This window comes from Hyperolius riggenbachi, chromosome 10 (assembly GCF_040937935.1).
Source record: "Hyperolius riggenbachi isolate aHypRig1 chromosome 10, aHypRig1.pri, whole genome shotgun sequence".
NCBI classification, from domain to species: Eukaryota; Metazoa; Chordata; class Amphibia; order Anura; family Hyperoliidae; genus Hyperolius; species Hyperolius riggenbachi.
This window is the reverse complement of record NC_090655.1, coordinates 276,718,668-276,730,465: the sequence shown is the minus strand read 5'-3', so window position 1 is coordinate 276,730,465 and position 11,798 is coordinate 276,718,668. Positions and strand designations below refer to the sequence as shown.

Sequence of the window (11,798 nt, the reverse complement as noted above, 5' to 3'; positions counted from 1 at the left end):
TGTACGGCGGGGATAGAATGGGTTATTTACCCATAATTCCACCGTCCACATTGCATTCCAAAGAGGCTGCAAGTGTCCTATTAGTCGCGTTGCAAGCCTCACTGCACGCACTTCTTCCTTCAAGATTCAGGTCGGTGATCATCCCTGCACCTGAGACCTTGTAACACTAACCAGTCACATGACCTCAGGGAGGGAAAGGGCCGGAACCAATTCCCTTCCTCTGCTAAGTTCTCTCCTAGGACATCATTTTTCATCTGATTAAAATAACTTCTCAACACTCAAATGGAAAAGTACTGTACAATTATTAATTGTTTTGTTGCTTAAAAGGCTATCTATTGATAAGATATGAAAATATCACCAAGGAGAAAACGTAGGGAAAAAGTGAATTAGATTGGGCCCTGAAATGTCTAATTGAGTAGAATTTTGACATTTGTCACTTAGGGGTGTCCTCACTTTTGTTGCCAGCGGATTAGACATTAATGGCTGTGTGTTGAGTTATGTTGGTGGGACAGCAAATGTACACCGTTATACAAGCTGCACACTGACTGCTTTACATTGTATCAAAGGGGCAGATTCATGAAACTCTGGTAATATTACCGCACATACTGAGAGGAAGATGATCTGTACTGTGCCCAGCAGGGACATATCTGTTAGTCAGTTTAGTAAGACTATTGAATATCTATTTATTTATCACTCACCAATTCCCATCTCTGTAATAATGTCTTCCTCCTTAGATGCTCTCATCACGTCACCCTCCTCCATAGACTGCTGATCACTCCTCACATATGTCTCCTCTTCTTCCTCTTTACTTGTCCTCATCATGTCACCCTCCTCCATAGACTGCTGATCACGCCTCACATACATCTCTTCTTCTTCCTCTTTCTTTATTCTCATCATGTTACCCTCCTCCATAGACTGCTGATCACTCCTCACATAAGTCGCTTTTTCTTCCTCTTTATTTGTCCCCATCATGTCACCCTCCTCCATAGACTGCTGATCACTCCTCACATACGTCTCTTCTTCCTCTTTAATTGTCCTCATCATGTCACCCTCCTCCATAGACTGCTGATCACTCCTCACATACGTCTCTTCTTCTTCCTCTTTACATGTCCCCATCATGTCACCCTCCTCCATAGACTGCTGATCACTCCTCACATATGTCTCTTCTCCTTCCTCTTTAACCACAGCACTTACATGTATCAGTTCTCCACCCTAATCACACAAAATAAGAAGCACTTTATAATGTGAACACAGATAACAGCATAGGCAACAGGAAACAATGTCACATAGTTTGGGGTCTCTAATGACACTCAGTTCCACCTACCTGATAATGGTGGGGGGTGGTGGGATCTTCCTGTAGACAATCCCAGGAATAAAGAGGACCTGTACACCTCTCTGGTGGGTTTCCATTTCTGGATCCATCTGTAGGAAACACACACACTGACTGAATACTATGGGCTCAATTAACTAAGTGTTACCACATTGAAAAGTAAATATTACAGACTAGTGAGGTAAATTACCGGCTTGTGCGGTGAATACCTCAAAAAATGTCAATTCACTAAGATTAGAGCATTCGGCAAAACAAATAAAATGTTGGGTATTTTTAAGATCTGGCTGGACCTGTTAATAACTAGAAATCAGCATGTGGTAAAATTGCCAGACTATGGAGAAAGCCAATAGGAAGAGCCACCTGGTCCTGCTACTCACCTCATTTGATCAGATGCACTTCCGGGTGGGACATCAGAAAGATAAACAAGATACAACAGCAGGAGACATTTACAGAGGCTTCCCTGTATCCCATTAGACATGCAGATCTATATACTGGTACACAGAAGAGGGCCCTTTAGTGGCATGCATACACATCTAAAGGGATGCAGGAAGCCCTTTACTCTCTAGTAAGCTGTCACACAGGAATGGGTTATGCAGACACTTGTAGGAGAGAACCTGAGCTTGCTGCAGAGACCTCCTCCACAGCTGTGAGACTTCTGCATTTCTGAGTAGGTGTAATGGTGTGTACACACTTGAAAGATTAATGAAAGATCTTAAACCAATTTTACCCCATTCCATGTAGTATGAGAGCCATACTCTGAACAGTCTGTTCTATTGAGCTGAACTCCCCATCAGCTAAAAATCTTTGCAAGATGCTGCACACAAAGATGCTCTACACATTCAAAAGATCAGTATCTGCAAAACATCCGATTCAGCAAAACATCCGTTCCTGCAAAATGCATTCATAGTCTATGATATCTGCAGATCCTCATACACACCTTGTTTGACAGACATTAATCTGAAGATCAGATCCACCAGGATGGATCTTCAGATCTGCAGATGGTTGTCAGATATGCAGATGAATATCTGTTAAACAAGGTGTGTATGAGATCCGCAGATATCATAGACTATGAATGCATTTTACAGGAACGGATCTTTTGCAAATACTGATCTTTTGAATGTGTACAGCACCTTTGTGTGCAGCATCTTGCAAAGATTTTTATCTGATGGGGAGTTCAGCTCCATAGAATAGACTGTGTAGAGTATGGCTCTCATACTACATGGAAGGGGGTAAAATTGGTCTGTGATCTTTCATTAATCTTTCAAGTGTGTATGTAGCATTAGTGAACTGAAGCAACATTGTTCAGTAAATTACCTATTACTGCATGTGTGACAATCTTGGTGCACTTGGAAAAAAAAGTCTGTAATACAGAATGCGATATTTCCCCAACCTTTTCTTTTTTGCTAATCAGCCCTTAGTGAATTGAGGTCATTGTCTGTTTGTGTTTATCAAATGAGGTGGATCTAGGAGGACCCTAAGCACTGCTTTCTCCATTCTAAATAATAAAAAAAAATCTCCTCTTACCCGGTGATGTGAGGGGCGGCTGATTCTCCATCATGGCGTCCTTGTAGAGGTCCTGGTGTCCTTCTATATACTGCCACTCCTCCATGGAGAAATAGATGGTGGCATCCTGACATCTCATAGGAACCTGACACATAGAATAAAACGGTCACCACCCAGACACACCCCTTGCTGTTACTGGATAATGTCCCATAATTGCCAGCACTGCTCACCTCTCCTGTCAGCAGCTCTATCACCTTCCTAGTGATCTCCAGAATGTTCTGCTTGTTGTGTCCCTCAGATATCAGGAAGTGAGGTGGGGGCACCGTGATGGTCACATGATCACCAGACTTCACTGGAGGAAAACTCTGTATGGAAAGACCAACATTAATGTCACATAAACTCCCAGAATCCTCCTTACCTCTCTGGTTAGCTGTGTTTTATTAATAGAGATAAGAGTGATATCATGTGACCTCCCAGAATTCTCCTCACCTCTCCAGTCAGCAGATAGATGATCTCCAGGGTGAGGTTGAATATCCTCTCGGTCATGTGACTCTGGTCCTCATCCATCCTCAGTGATGTGGTCATGTGATCTGTACAGGATGCTGCTGCCTTTAGATCGATAATAAGGGGAGGATAATCTAGGTTATACGGCTGTCAGTGGTGAAACTACCGATACAGGATCCCCGTCCTCCCAGAACTCGCCATAGCTGTCACTTGTGGGTGGTGGGGCCATGGAGGGGACACTGACTGGAAGGGGAACAGGGTGAAAGTAGGTAGGGAGGAGGGTGAAACTAGCTGGGGTGGAGGGTTACACTGACTGGGAGGGGAGGAAGGTGAAAATCACACACACAAGAGGGTTCATAATGGGGGTGCGAGAGGGACAGCAGGAGAACACACACTGAGGACAATGCTGGAGGGGGACACACACTGGAGAGAAGAGGAAGACACATACACATTGCGGGACAGTGCTGGGGGAGAGAGGGACACACACACTGTGGTGGGGAGAGGGGTACACATTGCGGGACAGGGCTGGGGGAAAGAGGGACACACACATGGGGAAGGGGGCACCGAGGGACAGTGCTGGTGACATGGGCTGCTGGGAAGCTTATATGCCACTCTTACCAGCGAGCGGATGCAGTACACACTGGTAAGGGATCTCCTGTATGGATTGGCTATTCAAAAATCCCACCTCCCTGTCCCAGAGATCTGTGCGGTTAGGCTTGGAGTGGTTGGTCGCACTGATTGGAGGGAGGGCAGGGCTGATGGGGAAGCACGCTGGGGGGGGAGAGGTTGATGCCAGGTGGCCACGCCTACTTCCCACAACACAGCCCATTGGACGGTGGCCAGAGTCCTGCAGCCGGGACATCCTGCAGCCTAAAGTGGGATGTTTCCCGGGACCTTATGCAGCCTGGGACAGGGAACCCCAAATCCAGGACGTGTCCCTGCTAAAGCGGGAGGTCTAGTCACTGTATGTAAAAGAGCTGGGTGCAGAGCGGGGAGCACATCCTGGCTGGAGGCAGCATCTGTTTAGTGATACATTTATTATGCAGCTTAATGCCCAGGAGGGGAGGGGGTGCTACTGACTGTGCCTTCTGTGGCTGCAGCTCCCAAGCACTGTGAGTCAGACAGGAGAAAAGCCCTGTGTGACTGCTCACATTCCATCAAACACTAATGCTCTCTTCCCCATCTCTCCTATATACAGTTATTGCTGCATACAATCTCTATGCTCATTCATACTATTACTATCCTCATACTTGCCCGTGTCTGCACTGATCTCCCCACTGCAATACATCCTGTACAATGCCCTAGTGATGGCTCATTCGCGAACGAGCCGGCTTTTTGATGTGAACGACAAGAGCCGATTCTCAGCTTTAAAAGAGCCGATGCCTCAGCCGCCCCACACAGCTCTGCCTTGCTCTGTGATAAAGGGCGCTGAGGCATGCTGGGAGATGTAGTCCTACTCTTTTAGCTTGTAGGAGTGTATGGGGCGGATGTATGGGGGGAGCAGAGCAGTAGCAGGAGGGATTGCCCTAGTCAGATAAGCAGTCATGGAGACGGAGGCGGGGCTTTTACTCCGATTCTGAGTGGTGTCTAGTGACATTTAATGAAGAGCCGATTCAGAGCCGTAAGAGCCGGCTCTTTAATGGGAGCCGATTCAGAAGAGCCGATTCTCTAAAAAGAGCCGGAATTCCCATCACTACAATGCCCAGCAGCCATATATGTGCTAGTATATAACAAGAATCACATAATTACCTCTTCCAACAACGTGTCCTCTCCACTTCCAGCAACTTCTCTTCTTCCTGTCTGACATCACTTCCTGTCAGTGTGTGATGGCCATCTTGTGGTGAATAGACTAACTGCAGCCACTGTTTGTGGGATCTCCTTTACTATGAGTTGCAGATTTCCTGTAAAGCTCGTGAAGAACCAGAACCCCAGAAGAGTGTGTAAAGGGCCTAAAAAGGACGAAAATGGATTCAATGTTAATCAAAACATGAAATTTGCCTAATTAAAATATAAGGTATTTGAGATTATTCAAATACAAATACTTTCAAATGTAGGAATAAAGGGCCTTGCTCTCACATGGTTATCTTTATACGTCTCTGGAAGGTCCTTCACAGTCTTCTACTCAGATCAGATCTCTCCTCATGCTTTGTCTGTCGCGGTTCCTCAAAGCTCTGTCCATGGTCCCCTCCTCTTTTCCACCTACATACACGGTCTTGGTGACTTAATCAACTCATTCGGGTTTCAATACCACCTGTATGCAGACGATACACAACTGTACCCCTCGGCCTCAGACCTTAACTCTCTCCTCCAACATGTTCCTGACTGCTTGTCTGCTATATCCTCCTTCATGTCCTCTCGCTTCCTAAAACTTAATATGCGTAAAAAAGAACTAATAATTTTTTCACCGTCTCTGGCCACCTCTCTGCCTGAAGTAACAATAAATGTTAATAACACTCCCATAACTTAATTTCCCAAAGCTCGGTGCTGGGGGGTAATATTCAACTCATCTTTCTCTTTTATTCCTCATGTTCACTCCATAACCAGCTCCCGCCATCTCCAACTCAAAAACATATCTCGCATCCGTCCTTTTCTCACTCAAGACACAACTAAAATGTTAATACGTGCTCTTATATTTTCTCGTCTGGACTACTGCAACATACTGCAACATGTATTTATATAGCACAGACATCTTCTGCAGCACATTACAGAGTACAGAGTCATGTCACTGACTGTCCTCAGAGGAGCTCACAATCTACCATAGTCATAGTGTAATGTCCTACCATATTATTATTATGTATTTATACAGCAATCATATCTTTTGCAGCACATTACAGAGCACAGTCATGTCACTGACTGTCCTCAGAGGAGTTCACAATCTAATCCTACCAAAGTCATACAGTAGTGTAATGTCCTCCCATATTATTATTATTATTATTATGTATTTATTGTATTTATTGTATTTACAAAGTGCCAACATATTACGCATATTATATAGCACTGACATCTTCTGCAGCACATTACAGAGTACATAGTCATGTCACTGTCCTCAGAGGAGATCACAACCTAATCACTACCATAGTCATAGTCAAAACCAAAGAAACATATTGGGACTGCTCTCCAGCCTGCACACCCCAGCCCTTCCATATGTGTTAATTACACAGGGGCCAGCAGGGGGCCCTAACCATAATAAACACATTACCAGGCTAGAATATCGGGTGTCTACTGATGCTTACACCCACATGTACTAGGCCCACATCAACACTCCATTATTGATCCAATGACTGGGAGTCTAACCCGTATATAACACAGCCAGTGGAGCCAGTATAGAGCCTAGAGTAAGTGGGAATCCGCTCACAAACCTCCGTCCACCGACAGTGCAGGAAACCGGGTTGCTCGGATCCCAAATCCAGATTTGTAGAAAGTGAGTTCCGCACAATGTGGGTAGAGTCGAAATACCTTTATTAAATTAAACACATGACTGGCTAAAATCCATCACCACACGCGTGTGGTGATGGATTTTATCCAGTCATGTGTTTGATTTAATAAGGCTAGTTTCACACCAAGACGTTGCGTTTTAGGGGACGTTATGGTCGCATAACGTGCCCCTAACGCAACGCCTGGTGCTCGCTGATGTGGACGTCAGAGTGAGCCGCGTTGTGCAGCTCACTCTGGCGTCCGTGATGCGTACTCTTGGACGCATGCGGCATCACGTGGTCCCACCCGGCCAATCGCCGCACAGAGCGGCTGCTCCAGAAAGTAAACACTGCACGTCACTGAGTGCAGTGAATATTAATTAGCCATGTGCCTGGCCACTCTCCGCTCCTCCCCAAAATTACTGAGCATGTGCAAGCAGTCTAACGCGGCTCCGCCGCTTATAAAGTACTGCATGCAGTGCGTTGTCTTATGGCGCAGCGTTACTAAGTAACGCAACGTGGGCACTGTGAACAGCCCATTGATTTTTCATTGCTGTGCGGTGGGGTGCGTTACAGGCTGCTCTAACGTGCGCCTGTAACGTCCCACTGTGAAACCAGCCTAAAGGTATTTCGACTCTACCCACATTGTGCGGAACTCACTTTCTACAAATCAGTATAGAGCCAGTATTAGGCTAGGATCACAGTTTTGTACAGAGACTCATCTCACGTTAATCCCTTAATATTTCTCCATTCTCCTCTGGCCACGCTCCTCCTCCCAGCAGCTGACAGACTGGTAGCCAGGACATGGAAGTCCTGTCCTCCCTCCACCACCACTGAGCTTATGGAAAGTGCCCTGGAATCAGGTGACTGGACGGGTGACAGCTCAGATGTAGAATAATGGGAGGAGTAAATCATCTCTGGTGTGCTCTCAAGATTTTCATTGAACGTTTGACTGCATTGCACTTTTATCGTGTTCCCATTGTAGTCTTTGTAGTATGTTTTCAGAGGGAGGGGGATACCGCAGATAATAAAAACTGATTAGGTGGTTGCTCTTGGTAATCACAGCACCAGCGATCATCTGATGAGACTGCACTTACTCTTGTATCAGCTGGACCTTCACACAGCTGCAGCTGTACACACAGACCAGAGACACTCTGAGACCATTAAAGATTTATTGTACAGTTCACAATGCACTGCTCAGCCTTGGTTACAGAGGCAGCGGTACAGAAAACACAGATAAGCAGAACATACATCAGCTCTAAATTGCTGTCAAGTGAATACCATTCTCCCTACCTATAAACTACGACTACATCTTATGTATAGAAAACTCTCCAGCATAACAAGTGATAAGTAAACACCTCCCACTACAGGTGGGCTGTGGGTGTGTGAGAGCCGACAATCACATCAGGACCTTTTATTGGCTTCCATGAGAATGTGATGGGCAGCATACCTACTACACAGGTCCAGGAATTTCAGGCCATAATTGGAGTTCTTCCAGATTCTGGGAAACTTATGTTGATTTTCATGTTGTGATTTGTTTACACTTCTGGTCCCTGACAGTGCCGGGCTGTCTGTAGATTTGATAAGATAAAGCTCCACGGCCTTCCACAAAGCAGGATGTACTAGAATGATCAGAATTATGTTTCTCTAGAATACATCTTAACCTCTTGCCGCCCGCGTCACGCTGATGGGCGTGGCTGCAGCTGCAGCCCCAGAACCGCCTAACGCTGATTGGCGGAAAGTCCTGGGGCTCTGTTTTGCAGGAGATTGCGCACGCATCTCCTGGTTGGGGAGGCGGAGCGTGATCGCCGTCTATTTCTATGTACAGCGCTGCGATCAGCAGCAGCGCTGTACTGGGGACAGCCGTGTCACACGGCTGCCCCTCTGGGGGACAAGAGAGCGATCGGCTCTCATAGGCAGAAGCCTATGACAGCTGATTGCCGAAATTGGCTGGCTGTGGGGAGGGAGGGAAGAGACTTAAAGAAACAGGGTTTTTTATAAAAACAAAACTGACATAAATATTTATTCAAAAAAAAATAAACATGGGTGGAGCGATCAGACCCCACCAACAGAGAGCTCTGTTGGTGGGGAGAAAAGGGGGGGGGGATCACTTGTGTGCTGTGTTGTGCGGCCCTGCACCTTGGCCTTAAAGCTGCAGTGGCCAATTTTACTAAAAATGGCCTGGTCACTTGTGGGGTTTAGCCCTGCAGTCCTCAAGAGGTTAAGGGAGAACAAGTACCCCACAGATTCTTACAATACCCCCCGAGAAGACATATGTAGAATTCTTACCTATGTTTGTATTTATATTTAACCTTTAGGCTGCTTTCACAGTGGGACGTTACAGGTGCACGTTAGTGCAGCCTGTAACGCTCCCCCAACGCACAGCAATGTAACACAAGTGGGCTGTTCACAGTGCCCACGTTGCGTTACATGTAACGCTGCACGTTGTAGTGAAAGTGCAGCATGCTTTGCGTTCTGTTTGCACATGCTCAGTGGGGGGCGGAGAGGAGGCGGGGAGATGCCGCTACAGTAGCCGCGCACATGGCTACTTAATATGCACTGCACTGGCAGCCACTGATTGGCCGGCAGGACCACGTGATGCGGAGTGTCTCGCTCCGCATCACGTGGTCTTACCGGCCAATCAGCGCCACTCTGGGAGACCTTATGCGCCACTCTGGGAGACTGCTCACTCTAACGTCCTCTCCCGCACCACCATGCGTTGCGTTAGGAGCACGTTATGTGACCATAACGTCCCCTAAAACGCAACGTCTTAGTGTGTAAGTAGCCTTAAGCTCTACCTTTGGTTAGACAGTCCATGAGTGTTTTCCTGGTTATGTGTCACCTTTCCATGCTCACACACGCTCCCCTAATTAGGTGTTTGTGCACCGGGGGAGAGAGAGCACAAGACCTCTCGGCCTCCTTTATCCTGGCTTTCTGTGATGCCCTAACTTCTAGGCTGATGCCACACATCTGCACAGCAGCATTCGTATCACATGCGTATCACTTGCACACTTGCATTCTCATGGAAAAGTGAAACTTGATTTTAATTGACACAGCAGAGAACCGGTGACAGGGGTCTTCTAAAAAACACATTTAAACAACCAGCTCCTCTTCATATTTACTGCCTGAAGTTTGAGGAAAAAAAAAAACATTTACAGTGAGATGCAAACGTTTGGGCAACCGTGTTGATTGTCATAATTTCACATACAGTGAAATGAAGTTTACTGGATTTACACAAAGTGCACAATAAATGTTTACATAAAGCACTGTTGTCATTTTATTAATACCAAAACCTTTAGAACTAATGATTGGAACTTAAATTGGCTTGGTAAGCTCAGTGACCCCTGACCTACATACACAGGTGATTCCAATTATGAGTAAGAGTTTCCCTTCTCTTTTAATTTTCTCTAAAAAGTAGCAACATGGGGGTTTCAAAACCACTCTCAAATGACCTGACGACAAAGATTGTTCATCATCATGGTTCAGGGGAATGATACAGAAAGCTGTCTCAGAGATTTCAGCTGTCTTTTTCCACAACTAGGAACATACTGAGAAAATGGAAGACCACAGGCTCAGTTCAAGTTAAGGCTCGAAGTGGAAGACCAAAAAAAAAATCTCGGATAGACATAAGCGACGAATAGTGAGAACAGTCAGAGTCAACCCACAGACCAGCACCAAAGACCTACAACATCATCTTGCTGCAGATGGAGTCACTGTGCATTGTTCAACCATTTGGCACACTTTACACAAGGAGATGCTGTATGAAAGAGTGATGCAGAGGAAGCCTTTTCTACGCCCACAGCACAAACAGAGCCGCATGAGGTATGTTAAAACACATTTGGACAAGCCAGCTTCACTTTGGCATAAGGTGCTGTGGACTGAAGAAACTAAAATGGAGTTATTTGGGCATAACAAGGGGCATTATGCATGGTGGAAAAAGAACACAGCCTTCCAAGAAAAACACCTTCTACTTACAGTAAAATATGGGGGTGGTTCCATCATGCTGTGGGGCTGTGTGGCCAGTGCAGGGGCTGGGAATCTTGTCAAACATGAGGGACGCATGGATTCCACTCAGTATCAGCAGAGAGCCCTGCCCTTGCTTATAGTCAATAAAGCTCCTAAGAATAAATGCAGATCACCTCTCTTGGATGTTAGGATCACTGTGGAAGGTGGTCAATCTCTCAGCTAAATGATAATAATAAGCTAGTCTGCTAGGCATTTCATAATAAAGAGTTCAAAAATGGTGGCTTTTTAGGGGATTTTTGGTGATGAGTAACAATTATTAGTTCAAGGACAAGGGTAATGAGAAAAATATGGAGACTGTCAAATGTATTTCCTTTTAAACAATAACAGTTGCCTGGCAGCCCTGATGATCTATTTGGCTGCAGTAGTGTCTGAATCACACCAGAAGAAAAGCATGCAGCTAATCCTGTCAGAACTGACAATAATGTCAGAAACACCTGATCTGCTGCATGCTTGTTCAGGGTCTATGGCTGAGAGTATTAGAGGCAAAGGATCAGCAGGATAGCCGGGCAACTGGTATTGCTTAAAAGGAAATAAATATGGCAGCCTCCATATCCCCCTTGTTACAGTTGTCCTTTAATTTTACTTCATACATTCTCCAAATTGTGACATTATAAATGATCAGATTATTAGGGGTAATTGCTACAGATGCACACACAGCACAGTCTACAGTTTCCGGCACCAGCGGGGATCACCTGATGTGGGATACATGTGCTTGTCCGTTTCTTGAGCAACCGGCCTACAAAGCACAACCCCCTCCCCCAAATATTCCCCCAAGCCTCCAGCTATGTCTTGCAGCCTTCCTCTTGCTCCTAGTGGCTTTCCAGCTTCCCCTGTGCATGGAAGCCAGCGGGTCACCTGAACTGCATCGGGTCACGTGACATGCAGACTTGTGTGCACTGACGCTGGAAGCAGCTAGGAGCAAGAGGAAGACTGCTAGACAGCGCTGGAGGCTCAGTAAGTATTTAAGAGCCTGCAAACAGCCTAAAAACAAAGTCCCCATTATCCCTCAGGCATGCCGGTTA

The 11,798-nt window shown here is 45.9% G+C and overlaps 1 pseudogene; it reads right to left on the bottom strand.

Moving 5' to 3' along the window:
- LOC137537228 (uncharacterized) overlaps positions 1-11,798 on the bottom strand; it is a 118,644-nt pseudogene that overhangs the window by 64,542 nt on the left and 42,304 nt on the right.